Genomic DNA, 20,903 nt, shown 5'->3' with positions numbered 1-20,903 from the left:
ATAAAGTAATAAAATAATCATGCTATCCTCGAATGATGAGGACTCACTGCTAGTCTATCTGCTGAACGTCTGATCTACTAAGGATGCTCGGGAGATCATGCTTCAAAACCTATGGTATAAAACACCATAGTGCAAATACGTTAGTATGTTGAATGTACTGGTATGCAAGTGAAGTGGGCTGATTGCAATGGTTCATATGCATGAACAATACTAACTAAATGAATAACCTGAACATTAGAATACATTCATGAATAAGAGACTGTAACTGAATTCATGATAACACAAATCATGAATTCTGATGACATAGATTTACTGATATCTGAGTGATAATACTGGGATACTGAATAACTGAGTCTATAGGGTACTGAGGAAATAATGTCATATTATTAATAAAAGAAAGACTATTTCTGACAGTTCTGATTATGAAGAACTGGTCTGATTTACTGTATCTGACAGTCCTAAAATTGAATACTGATAACATGGGATATTGATAATTGTATAACTAAAATAACTGATACTGAGAGGCTATATATAACAGTCTAGGCTCTAATAGAACTAGCTGAGTTTTGTACTATTTTGATTTGACTGTATCTGACAGTCCTAAAATCTGAAGAACTATCTGAGTTCTATTATTAAGACTGAATAATTGTATCTGACAGTCCTGATTTTATAACTGAAACTGTGGAAAGTAGTCATCTAATCGATATACCCCTAATATACCATTATGGCTGAGTTGGTGTCCAATCTGTAACCACAATTGGAAGGGTGTCAATACCGCGCCACTGGCAAGGACAATCTGTGAGTAACGCTCATATAATAGGTAACTATAGTGAGAATGATGGGAACCTTCATATAACAGGTTAAGATACCTCATCACCCTCATATAGTAGGCTATGATGTCTCAACCTACACTGGCTACGTAGTTCTGGAACGCAAGGATTGGTTCTAAGAATCACACCCTCATATAACAGGTGAGTTCCCATCCTTGGGTTTACTCGGTACTGAATCCTACCCGAAACTGAATAGACATTGAACTGATTAACTAGATTGAACTGATACTAATGTTATTGTTTAGAGGAGCTAAACTGAGTTCACTGAGTTCCGTTGACTGATGGAATGCTACTGAGATTTGAGGACTGATGGAGAGTATTGAAGTTACTAAGATTTCTAGGAATACTGAGGTTATCGAGATTACTGAGTACTAATGTTATGAGACCACTAAGGTCACTGAGATTACTGAGTAGGACTAGACTGATACTGAATTTACTGAGTTTTCCTGAGTTATGAGACTGACTGAATTCTAAGGATCATGGCTTGATTAAGAGTATTGTAAAAACATGACACTGGCTCTAGAAACACAACTAAATTACAGGGTACAATTACCCTCAGGAGTCGATAGAATGAAACTGATAGGACATGACACTTCTTGAACACATGACCAATATCAACAGTTCATAATACATTAATTTGGGGATTTCATGAAGCACATGGTTATCGTAGTCTTGTGCATGAATGGAATTGTATCAAAACATGTCGTACTTTCATCAATGTAATCTTATGGACATTCCCTTAACCATTCATAATGCACACAATATCATGAAAGTCATAGGGTAAAGCATACACTTATCACTTGGGTCACAATTAAGCGATAATTCATAATTTCTATTCTTTTAGGCATTTTATCAAATACCTAGGATACATGACTTAGGGAATAGGCATGACCATCAAATTAATATAACAAAACTCCATATTTCAACTCAATTTTACATGCTTCAGACCACATACTAGCATAGGTTCATGAATAGCACATAAAAATTCCAACTTGTTAATCATAAAATCATAATCACATGAACATAATCAACCCACAACAAAATATTCACAATACAAGATTTAAAATTTGATTCTTGGGCTTCATGGAAGAAAGGAATTCATGAATGAACACTGTGCATACCTTAGTTCTTGATTCTACAAAGATGGACGAAGAGATTATTGAATTTGATCCTTGGATTTGAATCCCTAATTGAAAACCCTAGCTTGTTCTTGAGAAAAAATTGACAGAAACACTATGGTTTGGATGAAAAATGGTTGAATCACGTGTTATTGAGTTTAAATAGGGGTGGGAAATTGCCCCTTTTAATCCTTAGACGCGTATTTTAATTTTTATAAAAATTTCCCCATTTTCATCCTTGGCGTGATGCACCACTATCCCGCCAAGTAACAAAAAATGGACAATTGGGAATCTATCTGCATGGTGGCGCGACGCGGGGCTATATCGTTGCCACTTTGTTTGCGACCAGAAAGTTTGGCGTGATGCGGAGCCATCACGCTAAGACACTGAAAAAAGAACAATTCTAAATTTGAGCCTTGGCACGATGCTCCATAATCGTGGAGGCTCACTAGATTTTGACTATTGCTATTTTGGCCTGCTCTGCGATGCGTTGATGGCTCAGGTGGCATACTGCCTTACTAAAAAGGCTCTAACTCTTCGCCCGGGTGTCAGATTTGAGTAAGTTTGGTATCAATGGAAAGCTTATTCAATTTCTCACATGATAAATAGTGAAAATCTTGAAAATACCATATATATAAAAGTGGATCCATCTTTAAAATAAGTTTTCAACATTTCAGGGATGATTTTAAGCTAGGTAGAAGTACAGGGTATTATAATATCTCCCTTTTAGGAATATTCATCCTCAAGTAAGACTGATTTAGATGGAAGAAACGATAAGCTGAAGTACATACTGAACATGATTAGTTGAAACATGACTACCTAACTGACATTACTGATTCATACTGAGCATGCATATCTGATGTATGATTTTATGATTGAGCAGATACATGAATGCATGACTGAGAGTACTGATAAGCTGATCACACATATCTAATGCATGAATACATGACTAAACTGACTCATGAATATGCAACTAAATATGTAAGGGTAACAATACCAAGTTTGAAATAAAACCTGAGCATTAAACTAAATACCATATTTTTAACTAAAACCTGAACATGAAACTGGATAAGCTTAAGAAAAGTTATTACCTTGGGCTGAGTCTAAGCTTAATTACTAAATATGCATGAATGGAAACATGAGAACATAACTGGTCTGGAACATGATACATGAATTGATTATCGTGATCTGAATTAAGTACCTTAAATACATGGCATACGACCGAGATTGAAGCTAGAGGGTCAACCTATGGGTACCCACTACTCCAAATTGGATTTTTTACGAGAAGAGAGTGGCATGTTTTTGTTATGAAAGTTTAAGGGTTCATACTGTATCTCTCCCTTGGAACACTATGTCCTTCAAAGAATAATGACTTGGCTGAGTTGCTGAGGATACTAAAGCGATACACAAGGCATCTACGATCTGAGTTTTAACTAAATATCTAGGATCTGAAACTGAAACATGATACATGAACTGGGATAAGCTTGCATCTATCTAGTCAGCTTATATTAGAATGATTGAATTCATGATGCTAAAGATGGTACATCTAGATAGAAGGGACAAAAACCCAAACTATGTGAAATTGTCTGTACGACTGATAGACTGACTTTCTGGTTTGGCGGACTAGATCATGATGAAAACTTATGGTCGACTGAAGCCTTTCTTTAAAACTCTTTCTATAGAGTTCTAGTGACTGTAGAGAGAAAGTGAATCTTGCCCTGATCTGAGTAGGACATCTGAATGGGAGATCACTACATAGATAAGGTTCTCATATTAGGAGGCAAGGCCTATGAAACAGCATCTAAGATTCAGTGACCAAACCTTATGCACTACAACTGAGACTGCTGAAAAGGTTCACATAGGTGCTGAACACGAGTGTATAAATACACTCACTTATCTGATTAACTGGATAGTTGATAGCTGAATACTGGGCGTGTAAGACTAAACTATACTTAGTCTTGAATAACTGAACTACAACTGCAGAGTGTTATTCATAGGATATAAGGACTGACGGGTTGACATGAGATACTGAGCATAAACTGAGAGTAATTGTATTATTTGAGAATGCAACACCAAGAGTACAACATGCTTCTAGAATAGTCTTGTAAACTGAGGTACTAGAAGGCTGACAACTCAGTAGCTAATAACTATACGCTATGGTTGAGTAAACCTAAAATTGAACTGAGTTACTGACCTAATTACTGAACTACGACTGGGACTGAGATTATAGATAAGAAGGTAATTGAGACTGTAACTGTAACTAAGACTATAGATGGGACTGACTACTGGTTTCTAATAACTAAGGTTTAGATTGGTACTGAGGTACTAAATTCTAAGACTGAACACTAATTACTGAGTATTAAATTCTTAAACTATAACTAAGATGGAAACTGAATTTTGATAGTTGCACAATGGGGGCTAACATAAGTCAAAAATCTAAATGCATACTCACACTTTGTACTTTCCCATCTTTTAAATACAACCTCTTGCTATCCATTTACTTGCACAGTAACATGACATTCAAGCCTATCTTTATAACTACACCCTTGTGTAAAAAAAATATGTAGCAATCTTCTCTTAACATGTAATATTTAATCTCTCCTCTTTAAGCAACTGCCCATCACTAAACTATTTTCATAAAGAGAGCTCACTGAAGGGTTAAATCAGGAGGACCTGAAGCATGAATAGACACTAACTAAACTTGACACTTGACTGAAGCCTGAGGAATAGAATATAAATATTATGGACTCACCAAGAGGTCTAAACTAAGGATATGCATAACATAGTCTGAATTTAATTGATCAGTAGAGGTGTAGCATGAGCCATGGAAGCTGAGTATACTGTAAAGCATGATATATGTAAGTGAGTCATGACCTACATAACCTGAGTTTGGAGTTTTCTGTATTCATGGGATATGATTTGTATTGCTGAGGGGAATAGAACTAAACTCCTTATGCTGGGAACTAGAAACGTACATGATTTTATGGAAAACATGTGAATATAAGTTGTGTTCATAGAACTGAGATGTGAAGCATGCGTAGGCATCATTCTGACTGAAGTACCAAACTTTACACTGAGATAAGGATGGGTCGGGTTACTGCTTTTCTATATGTACTGGTAATACTAATGGAATTTGAGAGCCTGAATTGGTCACTTGATCTATCATCCCCTCTAGCTTTAAGCCATTATCATAAGTCTGTGAACACTTTACTAAACTCTGAACTGAACTACAATCATCATCACATATTTATACTCTGTTCTACACATGCTTGCCTTACTAAACACATTATCTGCTTCTGTTTCTTCATATACAACTAATATTGCATCCCTAATTCACATACATACCTTCATACTTAATTTTAGATTAATAATCTTAAATTCTTGCTTGCCCTGTTCAAGCCTACTAGTCTACCTTAGTACAACTATCCCCATGAATATATTATTTGCTCAATTTGGATAACATTATCCCAAATCTACTATTTCTAAACTCTTGGGTTCATACCTCTAACTCTAGGTCATATACTATTATAGGATTCTGAGAAGGGATCTGATGGCATATCTAATTTTGGGTTCGTGAATGAGTTCTCATGATCATGAATGATATCTATTGAAATTTAGAACATAACATAATAGATAGGATATATTTAAGCCCATGGGCAATCCCATAACTGTCTGAGAAAGCCCTACTCCTGGGACCTTGAGCTTTACTATTTCTGTTACCTTGAAAGTAAGGTAGAGCTGACATAAGTGGAGCATGATGAGAACCTACATAAATTTCTTAGAGAAACTTTCTATAGCATTATCTAAAATATGAAAGAAGGGAAACAGTTCCTAAAACATATCATAGACTCCTGCACATAAGTGTAGTGCACAATACACCCATGCATAATACTCTACTAGATGCGGCTTTTCAGACTTTCGTAGACACTATTGAACCTTAGACTCTGATAACAAGTTTGTAACTCCTTGAATCTGGTACCCAAAACACTACATGGTGATCATGAATCGAAGGACCATGAACTAACCCATGACTGATATCTGTAATTGAGTACTGAATAATACATTGTAAATATGCAGAATATAAGTTATAAGGCCATAAGGTTCAAATCTGAACTAATACTAAATATAATATAATGTCTGTAGTGGAGTATGACAATACCCAAAACTGAGATAAATAGTCTGAAACTTGCTATAGTCTGAAAGCCTCTAAACTATCTGAAAACTATGGAGTTGATGGGACATATCCCCGACTAACTGTGAACTACTAAAATAATAAAGTAATAAAATAATCACGCTATCCTCAAATGGTGAGGACTCACTACTAGTCTAGTTACTGAACGTCTGCTCTACTAAGGATGCTCGTGAGCTCGTGCTTCTAAACCTATGGTATAAAATACCATAGCACAAATGCATCAGTATGTTGAATATACTGGTATGCAAGTGAGGTAGGCTGAATGCAATGGTTCATATGCATGAATAATACTAACTGACTGAATAACATGAACGTGAGAATACATATATGAATAAGAGATTATAACTGAATTTGTGATAATACGGACTTGTGAATTCTAATAACATAGATTTACTGATATCTGAGTCCTAATACTAGGATACTAAATAACTAAGTCTATAGGGTACTGAGGAACTAAGGTTATATTATTAAAAAAGAAAAGATTATTTCTAACAGTTCTGATTATGAAGAACTGGTCTGATTGAGTGTATCTAACTATCTTGAAACTGAATACTAATAACATGGGATACTGATAACTACATAGCTAAAATAACTAATACTGAGTAACTGTATCTGATAGTCTAGGTTCTGATGGAACTAGATGAGTTTTATACTGTTATAAATTGACTGTATCTGACAGTCAGAAAATCTGAAGAACTATTTGAGTTCTATTACTGAGACTGAATGACTGTATCTGACAGTCCTGATTCTATAACTGAAACTGTGGGAAGTAGTCATCAAACTGACATGCCACTAATACGCCATTATGGCTGAGTTGAGGTCCAATTTGTAACCCCAATTAGAAGGGTGTCAATACCGTGCCATTGGTAAGGACAATATGTGAGTAACCCTCATATAACAGGTAACTCTAGTGAGAATGGTGGGAACCCTTATATAACAGCTTAAGCCACCTCATCTACCCTTATATAGTAGGCTATAATGTCTCAACCTACTCTGGCTATGTAGTTCTGGAATGTAAGGATTGCTTCTAAAAATCACACCCTCATATAACAGGTGAGTTCCCATCCTTGGGTTCACTCAGTACTGAATCCTACTCCGATCTAAATAGACATTGAACTTATTAACTGAATTGAACTGATACTAATGGTATTTTTTAGCAGAGTTAAACTGAGTTCACTTAGTTTCGTTGACTGACGAAATGCTATTGAGATCTGAGGACTGATGGAGAGTACTAAAGTTACTGAGATTTCTAAGAATATTGAGGTTACCGAGTTTACTGAGTACTGATGTTACTAAGACCACTATGGTCAATGAGATTACTGAGTAGGACTAGACTGATACTACATTTACTAAGTAGGACTAGACTGATACTGAATTTACTGAGTTTTCCTGAGTCATGAGACTGACTGAATTCTAAGGATCATGGCTTGACTAAGAGTATTGTGAAAACATGACATTGGCTCTAGGAACATAACTAAATTATTGGGTGCAAGTACCCCCAGGACTCAATAGTATGAAACTGACAGGACATGACACTTCTTGAACACATGACCAATAACAATAAGTCATAATACATTAATTTGGGGATTTCATGAAGCACATGGTTACCATAGTCTTGTACATGAATGGAATTGCATATAAACATGTCATACTTTCATCAACCTAATCTCATGGACATTTTCTCAACCATTCATAATACACACAATATCATGGAAGTCATTCTTAGTCATAAGGTAAAGCATACACTTATCACTTGGGTCACAATTAAGATATAATTCATAATTTCTACTCTCGTAGGCATTTTATCAAACACCTAGGATGCATGACTTAGGGCATAGGAATGACCATCAAATTAATACAACAAAACTCCATATTTCAACTCAATTTCACATGTTTCAGACCACATAATAGCATAGGTTCATGAACAACACATAAATATTCCAACTTGGGAATTATACAACCATAATCACATAAACATTATCAACCCACAACAAAATATTCACAATACAAGATTTAAAACATAATTCTTGGGCTTAATGGATGAAAGGAATCCATGAATAAACACTGTGCATACCTTAGTTCTTGATTCTATGAAGATTGACAAAGAGATTCTTGAATTTGAGTCATGGATTTGTATCTCCAATTTAAAACTCTAGCTTTTTTTTGAGAGAAACTTGAGAGAAACACTATGTTTTGGATGAAAAATAGCTGAATCACATGTTATTGGGTTTAAATAGGGGTGAAAAATTAACATTTTTAACCCTTGGACTTATATTTTAATTTTTGTAAAAATTTCCCAATTTTCATCCTTGGCGCAATGCTCCACTATCACACCAAGTCACAGGAACTGGACACTTAGGAATCTACATGGTGTTGCGACATGGGGCTATATCGTTGCCACTTTGTTTGTAACCTAGAAGTTTGGCGCGACTCAAAGACATCATGTTAAGACATTGTAAAAAGTAAAATTCTAAATATAATCCCTAGAGTGATGCACCATAATCATAGAGTCTCACTGGATTTTGACGATTGCCATTTTGCCTACTCCATGATGTGTTGATGGCTTAGGTGGCACACTGCCTTACTAAAAAGGCTCTAACTTTTTGCCCGGGTATCGGATTTGGGCGAATTTGGTATCAATGGAAAGATTTTTCAATTTTCCACATGATAAAAAGTATAAAATATTAAAAATACCATATTTATAAAAGTTTATTCATATTTAAAATAAGTTTTTAATATTTCTAGGATGATTTTAAGCTAGGTAGAAGTATGGGTATTACACTAACTTGTAAGGCACTTCTATAGAATCCACTCTTGTGTTTAACAAGTTTCTTGAGGGTTTCCCTGATGATCATCCTAGTGCACCTCCAGTAGGGAAATTGATTTTGCAATTAACCTCATTCTAGACACTCATCCTATTTCTATCCCTCCTTATAGAATCAATCCAACTGAGTTGAATTAACTTAAGAAATAATTGAAGGATCTCTTAAATAAAGGTTTTATCTATTCTAGTGTGTCTTTTGGGATGCTCCTATTTTATTTATGTATAATAAGGATAGTTCCCTTTGGATGTGCATTGACTATCATCAGTTGAATAAGGTGATCATAAATAGTAAGTATTATCTTTCTAGAATCAATGACTTATTTGATCAGCTTCAACGTGAGTAGTGTTTATCTAAGAATGATCTTAGGTAGGGTTATCATCATCTTAAAATTAGGGAAGTTGATATACCTAAGACTGCCTTCAGGATAAGGTATGGTCACTATGAGTTCGCAGTTATGTCTTTTGGGTTGATTAATGTTTCAACAACATTTATGGATTGGATGAATAGGGTCTTCCATCATATTTTTAGATTTGTTTGTCATTGTCTTTATTAATTACATCTTGGTCTATTCTAAGAGTGAGGCAAACTATACAAATCACCTTCATGCTATGTTACAGACCTTAAAGGATAAATGTTTGTATGCCAAGTTGTAAAAGTAAGCATTTTAGTTGAAGGCTGTGACTTTTCAAGGTCATGTTATCTTTAGCGAAGGGATCATGGTGCATCCAAAAAAAGGTTATGGTGGTTAAGAAGTGGCCTAGACCTATAACTCCAACTAGTATTTAGAGCTTCTTGCATTTAGCCAGCTACTATAAGAGATTTATGGAAAGTTTTTCGACTATATCCACCCTATTGACTAGGTTGACCTAGAAGAAGGTCAAGTTCTTATGGTCGGATGTGTGTGAGGGTAGTTTGAAAAGTTGAATAATAAGTTGACTTTAGCTTTGGTTTTGACCTTGCTCGAGGGTAATAATGGTTTAGTGGTTTATTGTGTTGGTTCTCATGATAGGCTAGGTTGTGTGTTGATGAAACATGGTAGAGTGGTGGCTTATGCTTCTAGGCAGTTGAAAGTTCATTAGAAGAACTACCCTACTCATGACTTAGAGTTGTTAGCAGTGGTATTTGCATTAAAGATTTGGCGTCACTATCTCTATGGGGTTCATGGTTACATCTTTTCTTATCATAAGAGCCTGTAGTATATGTTTACCAAAAAAGAGCTAAATCTAAGGCAAATGAGGTGGCTTGAGTTGCTAAAGGACTATGATATGAGTCTTCACTACCACTTAGGTAAGGCTGATATTATTGCTGGTGCTCTTAGCAGGTTATCCATGGGGAGTCTAGCTTATGTAGATGAGGATAAGTAGGAGTTAGTGAAGGACATTTACCATTTGGCTAGTCTTGGAGTTCGTCTCATGGACTTTGAGGATAGTGGTGTATTTATGCATCCGGTATCATAGTCATCTCTTATTGTGGGGATAAAGGAAAAATATATGTTGGATCCTGATTTTATGAAGATTAAGAGTAATGTGGGTCAGCGGAAGGTTGTTGATATTGTGATTGGTGGTGATGGTATCCTAAGGTACCAAGGTAGGTTATGTGTTCCTGATGTTGATAGATTAAGGGAAAGTATTTTACCCAAAGTTCATGAATCTTGTTATGTTATTCATCCTGGTTCTACAAAGATGTATCATGATCTTAGGGAGTTTTATTGGTGTAACAGTATGAAGTAATATATGGTTAGCTATGTAGCTAAGTGTACGGTGTGCAAACAAGTGAAGGTTGAGTGCATAAGACACGGTGGTTTATACCAAGAGATTGATTTTCCTAAATGGAAATTGGAAGTGATGAACATGGTTTTTGTTACTAGTGTTCCTCAATCTCAGAATCAATGTGATTTGATTTGGGTTATTGTGAATAGGCTGACCAAGTTCGCTCACTTCTTGTTGGGGAGGACTAGTCATTTTATAGAGAATTATGTTAAGTTGTATCTTGCGGAGATTGTGAAGATGAATGGTGCTCCGATTTCTATCATTTTAGATTTTGGTACTCCATTCTCATCTCATTTTTGGAAGTCAGTTCAAAAAGGTTTGGGAACTAAGGTGTTTCTTAGTATCACTTTTCCCTCGTATTCAGATAGATAAGCTGAGAGGACCACTTGGACATTAGAAAATATTCTTCGTACTTGCATGATCAACTATGGAGATAGTTGGTTCAACCATTTTCTTTTGATTAAATATACTTATAATAACATATCTCACTCCAACATTGGTATGGCTCCTTTTAAGGTATTGTATGGTAGGAGATATCATTCTTCTATTGGGTGGTTGAGGTTGGTAGAGGTAAGTTATTTTGCCATGATTTGGTTCACCAAGCCTTAGAAAAGATGAAGGTGATTTGTGATAGGTTAAAAACTGCTCAAAGTCATCAAAAGTCCTATGCAGATGTAAAACATAGGTATTCAGAGTTCAATATTGGTGATTGGGTATTTTTAAAGGTATCTCCCATGAAGGAAGTGATGCAGAATGGTAAGAAGAGGAAGTTAAGTCCTCGGTATGTTGGTACCTACTTAATTTTGATGAGGGTTGGCAATGTTTCCAATGAATTAGAGTTTTATTCTAGTTTGAACTCCATTCATCTTGTTTTCCATATATCTATATTGAGAAAGTGTTTTGGTGATCATTCATCGATTGTTCCTTTGGAAGGGTTTGATATTTTAGACTCCTTATCTTATGAGGTGATCCTAGTTGAGGTCTTGGATCATCAAGTTCATTTGTTGTGAATAAAGGATATGACTTCGGTAAAGGTCCTTTGGAGGAACCATAATGTTGAAGAGGCTACTTAGGAAGCAGAAGAGGAAAGGTTGAAGCGACTTCAGTAAAGATCCTTTATTTTAAAACTTTGTTAAAAGAAAAGGTTGATTTCCTTGTATCTTTGTTTTCTAACTTAGTTAAAGGTTAGAGTTGAGAAGTTGATGTGTTAACTCATGCTTGTGCTTTCCTTACTCTTCATTCAAGGGCGAATAATCCAAGTGGGGGAGAATTGAAATACCTTGGCTTTGGACGCTTAGAAAAAATTCTCTAAGTTTAAGTTTTTGGATAAGGTAGGACTTGAAGGTACAGTTCATGTGCTATGGTATGGTTTAAGGGTCCTAACTCGTATTTTTTATAGTGTGTTCAAAGTCACTTACTGACCAAGGTATGATTGAACATCTTACTAGTCGTTAGTTGGGGTACAAATTATATATTTCCAAGTGGTATGGTGCTCTAAGTCTTGCCCTATTCTATCTAGGGTATGGGTCATAGGGTACTTCACATATGATACAATATGGGTTAGTCATGTGTGGTCATCTGTTGGTCAGTATGGGGGTCTAAGATTATGCTATGGTACGAGGTAAGGGTAGGACTCATACCTTAGGGTATAGTTTAGGGGGATAGGTTGTACACTCCTACATGCATGTTTTGAGTTTTTAAGATGGACATATTTAAAATATTTCCCACCCCAAAACCCTAAATCCCCATGTATTAAAACAATTTGTGGCCTCTCATAACCCACTATTAAAAGATCAAACACTCCAAAAACACTGTCTTGAAGATTGGGGCTAGGGTTCTTCAAAGGCGATTATCTTGAGGCTTAAGAGTCAAGTTTCTTCCGTGAATCTTCTTGAATAAGGCATGTGACTCTTTCCTCATGGTTAGTTCATAAATATCATTTATTTTAAAGCTTTTTTATGATTCATAAATGGCGGTTTTGAAAACCAATGTTGAGGGTTTTGTTGAATATGATTGAGAATTGTTTACTTTTGGTTTAACTTGTGTTTATACATGTTTTTGGTGATGGTTTGCACATGTGGGTGCTTGGTAATTGTGGTTTAAAAAATGGGTCATGGTTTACCCTAAACTTTATGGTTTTTACCTTGATTTCGGTCTTGATAATAGCATGCCCTCAAAGTTTTATGAAAATGTCTAAGAGAATGAAATAGTCACATAACAATGGTATTTTGAACCAAGGTTTGGCCTAATGAATATGACTGGTTGGAAAAGTGTTGTGAAGGTCTTGTTGGCCATGTAATGATCTAAATGGTAACCTTGGTGGTTTAAATTGTTAAATGGATTTCAGTCCCTGAATATTAACTTTATTTATGTCTTTTTTTACACAATGGGTTCGAGTTCCTAAACTTTTAATTGAACAAGTGTCTTTGTTAGATACTGGGTTTGAGCCCCAAAGTCAATTGAATGAATTGTTGATTAATAATGGTAATATCATGTGGTATACTTACAAGTAATGTTTGTATGATGATACCAATGAAGTGCCTTTGGTAAGTAATTGACTAAATAGTTGTGTATGTGGAATGATGGTTTTAAATGAAGCTTTAAAGTGGGATGTGTAGTTGGGCCATGAAATTGGAGTCTGAAGGACTAACACTGGAAATCATGCTAGCCAGTTTGGGTATCTTATGACCGGATGGTTTGAGACCCCTATGTGAATATGAATAGGAGGTTTGTGTCCTCCATAATATATGTAATGGTGCTTAAGTCACCTTGATTATGTCTCGAGGTTTGAGTCCCCTATAAAGGCATATATGGATATGGATATTCTTTGGTTCGTGCGGCCACACGCATTGGGGTCTTTCAACATAAGGGAGAGCTGGGCCCATATAGCCTGTGGGTGCCTTGTTTTATAACGGTCATGCTACACAACCCAGTTTAATGATTTCAAAGTTCATGTTAAACTTATTCCCTATCTCTTCATGGTATAAATATATATATATATATATATATTTATATATACACATATGGAATTGGTATAAGCATTTATTGTTTGGTCTTGAACTGTTGGTACTATTTTATCCTTATCCTTGAGTTACATGGTAGCACTCCAACCACTTACCATCTTTGACCTTGTATCCCCACGCGATGCAGGTGTTGGTTATACTACACCTCATATTTAGTGATTAGACTCGAGATTAGCTTGTGTTGACTTGAAGTGTTGAGCATTTATATTCCAGAGGGCTCCATTTCTAGTTGTATTTTCTTATGTTTTCATTGGTTATTCTTGGGCATTATTTCATCTATGGTCGGGGGCATATCCCGATTAGATGTTGTTTGATTTCAGATAAAGACTTTATGGAATTATTTTGGGTTGGTATGGGCAGTGTCGGTAGTGGTGTCAATCTTGGAATTAGTATTAGTATTGGGGATGATACCATATGACTTTACTTGAGTTTTGATTGTTCTATTTTATCATGTTATGGATATGGACTTGGTTATTGTTTTGGTTTTCGTTATGATTGTTGGTTGGCTTTGGATGGTTAGACTTCTTCGGGTTGGCCATGGTCATGGACCTATCCAAAAGTCTGAGCTGATAATTTCTCTTTCTTGTTATATGTTCATAATTCATCCAAACCAGGGTATATGATTGGAGGTTGGATTAGGTATCTAGGGTGGTCTTCATTCCTCATTGGACTTGGGACTCCCATTACGACAAGGCCCTAGTTCGGGTCATGTCAAAATATCCACATGCACCCCATAAAAATAATGGTGCCAAATCTTTAAAAAAACCACAGTTGCCAGCACTAGATTGTGAGTCGGATAATACCTCTCATGAGCCTTAAGCTTCTCGGAATCATAGGATACAACCTTACCATGATGCATCAAAACACAACCTAGTCCCATTCAAGATGCATCACAACACACAACAAAACCATCAGTACCCTCGGGTAGGGTCAAAATAGGCGCATAACTCAACTTATCCTTCAACTTCTCAAAACTACCTTCACAAGCATCGGACCACAAAAACTTAACCTTTTTCTAATTTAAATTCATCAACAGAGAAACAGTAGATGAGAATCAATACACAAACCTCCTATAATACCTAGCCAAGCCAAAAAAGCTCCTAAAGGCAGTTGGAGTAATGGGTCTAGGCAACTTCTTAATCTAGCGGCCTTGAACCATGCTCTAATATAAAGCTTGACATGACCTGAACCCAAGCCTGACTGTGTTGGACAACTCAAACCCACCATGGGATGGAGACCACTCCCTTATCCTTACATTAAGATCACAATATTAATAATACAATAGAATCCAACCTAATCTATAATATAATAGAAAAATCAAAAGAAAATCTAAAGAGTCAAAGTCATATACCAATGACATCCCAATCCTATCCACGAAAGCCTCTAAACCAAGAATACCAACTAAGTTGGGACATGCCCCTAACTATGACAAAAAGAATCATAAATTACAAAAATAATAAGGAAACTAATGAAATGATTGGGCCTTTCGAAGGATGGAGGCTCACTACTTCACAGCTAATTGACAAGAGTACCAAATCACTTAATGCTACTTAAGAGCAACAAGAAAGACCTCAAAACCTACATTATTAAATGATGTCGTGTTCGGGGATGGCCTGTGGGGAAAGCACTGATATATAACTCAAGGGACAGGGATAAAATTATGCATTAACCAAAATCTAGTCATAATCCACATTCACACCTTTATACACATATATATTTATATATATATTGGATGTCAGGATATGGACAAGGGTTATGAACATAATAGTTAAAAAATTATCCTGAACAATTTAGCTCGCTCTCTCCTAAAGGCACCTCCGACGAGCTATATGGGTCTGACTTATCCTGCCGGAAGGGCACCAGTCCATGTTAGCCGCATGTACTGAGGAAAGGCTAAAGACACCAAGACAATAACCATAAAAATTATAACGTATATTCATAGACAAGGTCATATAGACCCTCAATGCTGGAAAACATAGCTTCTAATGTTGGTCCCCAGGACTACACCTTCACGGTGAGCTACACAATTCCCTTTAAGCCCATATTAAAATAGTTTGCCCATAAACCAACCATTAACCAAGGAGTCATTTATTAAAGTATTTACCAATTAGGTATCGTCATACCAATATGCTTGCATGGCGACAAAGGGCATTCCAAAACTATTTTTATCCTTTTTAATTTAATGCAATTAAAATTTTCCAAGATAGTTAAATCATGTAGGATCCTTGTTCAAAGCAATATTTACAATGTGGGTTAAAGTTAATCTCATTTCCAAACAAACAATTCATCCATAAGGAAACCCAAATTACCAAATTCACCATTATAAAAATACTTGAAATTCAGTCCGAAAATCATAAATTAAAACATGAATAATCCATTTAAAACGCGGGACAAGTAATTCAAGTAATAATAATAAAAAATCCTCAACCGAATTTCGTACCAATCAATTCAAAACACATGAATATTCAATAAATTAATGCCACAATGTAAAATTCAAGTTAAGGAAAGAGGAATATGGATGAAATATAGGAAAAATTGAAAAGAATTCAAAGTTTAGAGCCTGAATGGTGAATCCCTTGTAAGACACTTAAATTTTCTTGGTTTGAGATTTAATAAGGAAAAAGTAAGGTTTTGATCTTGATATCTAAATAGAGAAGGGTCATCTAAGTATTTTAAAGTCATTTAAGGAGTAAAAGACCAAAAAGCCTTTGCCCTCAAGTGGAAAAAATAAAAACTGGATGAAATTAATATAGCAGTGTGGCACGCCACTTTTGTGGAGGTTAGCATCTATGGAACGCTCCAATCATGGAGTATAAGTGGTGTGGCACACCACTATCACGTACCGTCACTGCCTCAGAGTCCCAAAAAAGCCCCAAACCCCTTCTAAAAACTCCAAAACTTTCCCAAAATACCCTTTAAGCACCCCCAATAATAATTCAAGTAAAAAATTAGTGTTACACACACTGAAGGGTCAAAAATAAATTCATTAAAATTTTACTGGGTCTTACACATGAAGGCTTAGGATAAGGAGCACTAGTTTTCGAATAAAAATTTCCCTAATTCTTCTTTTTAGTCCACTGCCTACCTTCTCTTTACTATTCTACTGCCCTGTACCCTACTTAACTTCTTTTTCTGCTTTTCTCCCATATCTACTTTCTTTCTTTTCTCATCCTCCACCTGTTTTATATGAACTACTATCCAGGATATGTCCATATCATTATTCAGAGCAACCTTACACTCTATGACCAAATCACGGGACAAACTAGAAGCAAACTTTTTCATTCTAGACCTCATATTAGAAATCAAATTTAGAGCATAACGGGAAAATTGTTGGAACTTTAGTGTGTACTCCTTAACACTCATCTTAACTCTGCTTTAGATTAACAAACTCTTCAGCCTTTGCTTCCCTTAAATTCTATGGAAAGAAGTGATAAATAAAAGCACCCAAAAAATCATCCGACATTGCAGACTCAGCACCACTACCTCTCGTTTTCTCCCACTCCTCAACCTTAGAGCATGTAAAGGTTGGGGGATTTAACCTTATAAATTGGCCAACCCTAGTGATCTCAAATAAACTAGCAACATAAACAACTAGATCAGATGGACAAGATTGTGATGCCATAAATTGAGCAAGCATATGAATAGACTGATGGAACTCTGCATTAGATATATCTCCCTATGGAATCTGAACATAAGTATCACTAACTGAGGAAGATCGAGGAGAACTAGTAGGGACTAGTGGAACCCTAGGTGGAGTAGTACAGTCAAGATTAGGGACCCTAGACTGGGTCTACACTCCATAAGTAGGGTAAATTCCCTCCCTATTTTTCTTAGGTGGTACAAAGGTTCCAATAGATTTTCTATAACCATCAAACCATTGGAGAGACATGATATGAAATGAGAGAAAGCTAGGATTTAGTATAATTACCCTCAAGGTAATTTCCTTAATTTGAATACAACTATAGTATTTCAAGACTTCCACAATGGATACATGTCATTTATTACTTTCCAAAACTATCGGCTAGAAAATCGAAGAGTTTTTTGGATTTTGGAGCTTTCAATGATTAGGATTTAGTCTTAGACTAAATCTTATAGTATATAACCTTGGATTAAAATTTTAAAGACACTAGTAGATCTAGAATATTTATTTTAGGCTAGGTAGAGTTTTGGTTTGATCCATGAGACACCCACGCTCATTTTGACTTAATAGTTGGAAAGTTGAAAATTGGAAATTTGGGTGTTGGACACATATTTTGTCAAAACAACCTCGGATTAAAAATAAGAATTTTCTATCACATCTGGAACATCAAATTTAGTATAGATACATAGTTTATTTGCGAATATGGGGTTCTAAATGAATCTCGACCCGTTGATAGAAACTTGAAAAAATTTCCATGTTTCAACTGGTAACAGATAGGCCAATGATCGAACACCAAGGGTTGTGATCGTAGTACTCTAGGTAGAAGGGATATTGCAATCACACTAAGGGTTATTTATTTCAATGCCTACTCTTGATTCCACGTATTCCATACCTGCATATTGTGATTGCAACATCTGAGTACCTTAAAGGGGTATAAATAGGCCCCTTATGTCGCGAATTGGACATTATTCACCCATTTCTTATGAGGAAAAACACTACAGGGTGAGATATCTTAAAATTTAAACTTGTTGGTAATTGGGAAGCTTGTTTAACATCTATTTTTATGATTATCATCCAATTTAAGGTTAGATTCACCCTTTTCTTGGTGAAATTCTTTTATTTATAGCTCAAAACCCCAATAGATCAAGGGCTTGATTTTAGCCCTAATTTAGCCTAGTTTTTACCCATTTTAAGGCTTTTGATTCCTTAATCATATGTGAACATTAAGTTGATCTCAGAAATGTTTTTCATAAGTGGGACCCATATGAAACTTGGGTGTGATTTTTGGACCCAAAGCATAATGGTACAATATTGGTATCATTATTCTCTTATGGATGCATATATTATTGTTTTGATAGCATAGTGGAATTTTGGGATGATGAAGTGATGATGGATATTTTTAAATGATTCAAGAATTTGAGGTTCAGCTTTAAGGTGGGCTTCTGTCTACTTTTCTTTGTTAGATAATGCGTGTTAAAAATGACTTAGTCTTGATTAAATGATGTTTGGAGATTATATGAGGGTTTGGACCCTTAAGGTGAAAATCTTATTATATTTTTAGAACTTTATTAGCCTTTTCCCAAGTTTGAGCTAAATCGTGGAAGGGATTTTAATATAATTTTAGGTTTTGGATGTGTTTTAAGTGTTTGAAATGAGGTTAGTATGAGTTACCATACTTGGACTATTTTTGTAATCTTGAAATCATAAAATTGGTGGAGTTTTGAAACACCCTAGGTTTTGATCCTCAGAAATTTCTTGAGTTTCTGGCTTTTGGACATCATACGACTAGGGGGTATTAGTCGTATGATAGATTATAGTTGGTGGTCCTTGGTCATATATTAACTCGTGTAGGTTGGTTAGTTTCTGTCCAAGGTACTTATGGATCATACTAGTCATATGTTAGGGTACTAGTGTTATGATACCAATAGTATGTTGTGCTATGTTTAACCTAGAGGATTCTATTCTTTCTAAGTCATGAATTATGGGTACTGGTCATATGGTTGGGTACGGATTGACCTTGGTAGTCATATGTTAGAAAGTGTTGGGGTCTTAAAAAAGGCTTAGGGTATGAGATAAGGGCACCACTTCTACTGTAGGGTATGGTTTGGGGAGGTGGTCATATCATCCTACAAATGTTTTATATAGTTTTAGTTGGGGGTAATCTGGATATTTCCCTTCTTAACCTCTTAAGGCCCCACAATGTATAACACTCTTGGGATATCTTCTACTTTATTATTCTAATCTTAAAAACTTGAAACTCTCTAAAATTCTCTCAATGCTCTTGGGTCAAGGAAGGCTGGGGTTTCTTCAATAATGTCAATTTAGGGCTTACAAGGGTGGTTTCTCTCCGTCATCTTTATAATCTAAGGAATGTTACTCCTCCCTCATAGTTAGTTCTAAATAATGACATATTTTATGTAATGGTTTTCATGGCATAATTGTGGAATAGTTTTAGGTTTTGAATATATGTTGGGGGGTTTGGTTATAAATGGTTTGGTTATGGTTTACCCATTTTTTAATTATAGTTTTCATATATTAATGGTGGTTTAAGCCTGTGGTTACATGGGAATGGTTAATTGGTACTTGTTTTTGAAAACTATATGCCCTCAACATGTTTGATAAAAGGCCTAAAGGAATTTTTTATCTATATTGTTGAACTTTTATTGGAAACTTTGCATGGTATAAAGTGGTAATGTATCCCTAACTAGTTTGGATAGTCTTTAATGGTTAAATGGTAAGGTCTTGGTGGTCATGGTTCTGGATTAATTGAATACACTTGTGGGATACATGGGAATCCCCCAAGAAATATAATAATGTAACCTATTGGTACATGGAAATCCCTTTTTTAAAGAAGATGGCTAAGGACATTGCTTACAAGCTATGGTGGTATGACAATACCACTACTTATATACTTGGTTAATAATGAATAAAATTAGTGGTTTAGTTGTGTGCTAATGGTTTTAATTGGGTAATAATGGCGGGGTATGATAGCAAATCATGAAGGTATGAGTCCAATGGACGGACATGAAAACTCATGTTTACCAAAATGAGGATTGGTCATGGTGACCATATGTAATACTTATGTGGTACATGGTAATCCCCTAAGATACACTTTTATATATGTATCATGGAGAGCGAAGGGTACACAAGAATCCCAAACTCTAATGGTATCTCTAGTTTATGCTACTACACGCATTGAGGCATATTTAGGGGTAATAATGGACCCATATAGCCCTAGGTGGTTCTTGGATGGTTAAGCTACACATACTTAGGTTAATGGTTTTAAGGTATGATAAACCCAGTTCCCTCTCCCAGCACACGCACACACACACACATATATATATATGTATGGTTGTGTATGCATATGGTTGTTTACTTGGTTTTAAAGGTTGGCATTATTTTATCCTTATCCTGAGTGTATGCTAGTGTTCTGTAACACCCTGGTTTCTGGACCTTAGAAAATTTCTTGGAATTCTAGTCTCTGGACCGAATATAACTCGAGGGTA

The sequence above is a fragment of the Capsicum annuum genome, chromosome 9 (genome assembly GCF_002878395.1).
Source record: "Capsicum annuum cultivar UCD-10X-F1 chromosome 9, UCD10Xv1.1, whole genome shotgun sequence".
Taxonomy (NCBI): Eukaryota; Viridiplantae; Streptophyta; class Magnoliopsida; order Solanales; family Solanaceae; genus Capsicum; species Capsicum annuum.
Note: the sequence above shows the minus strand (reverse complement) of the source record.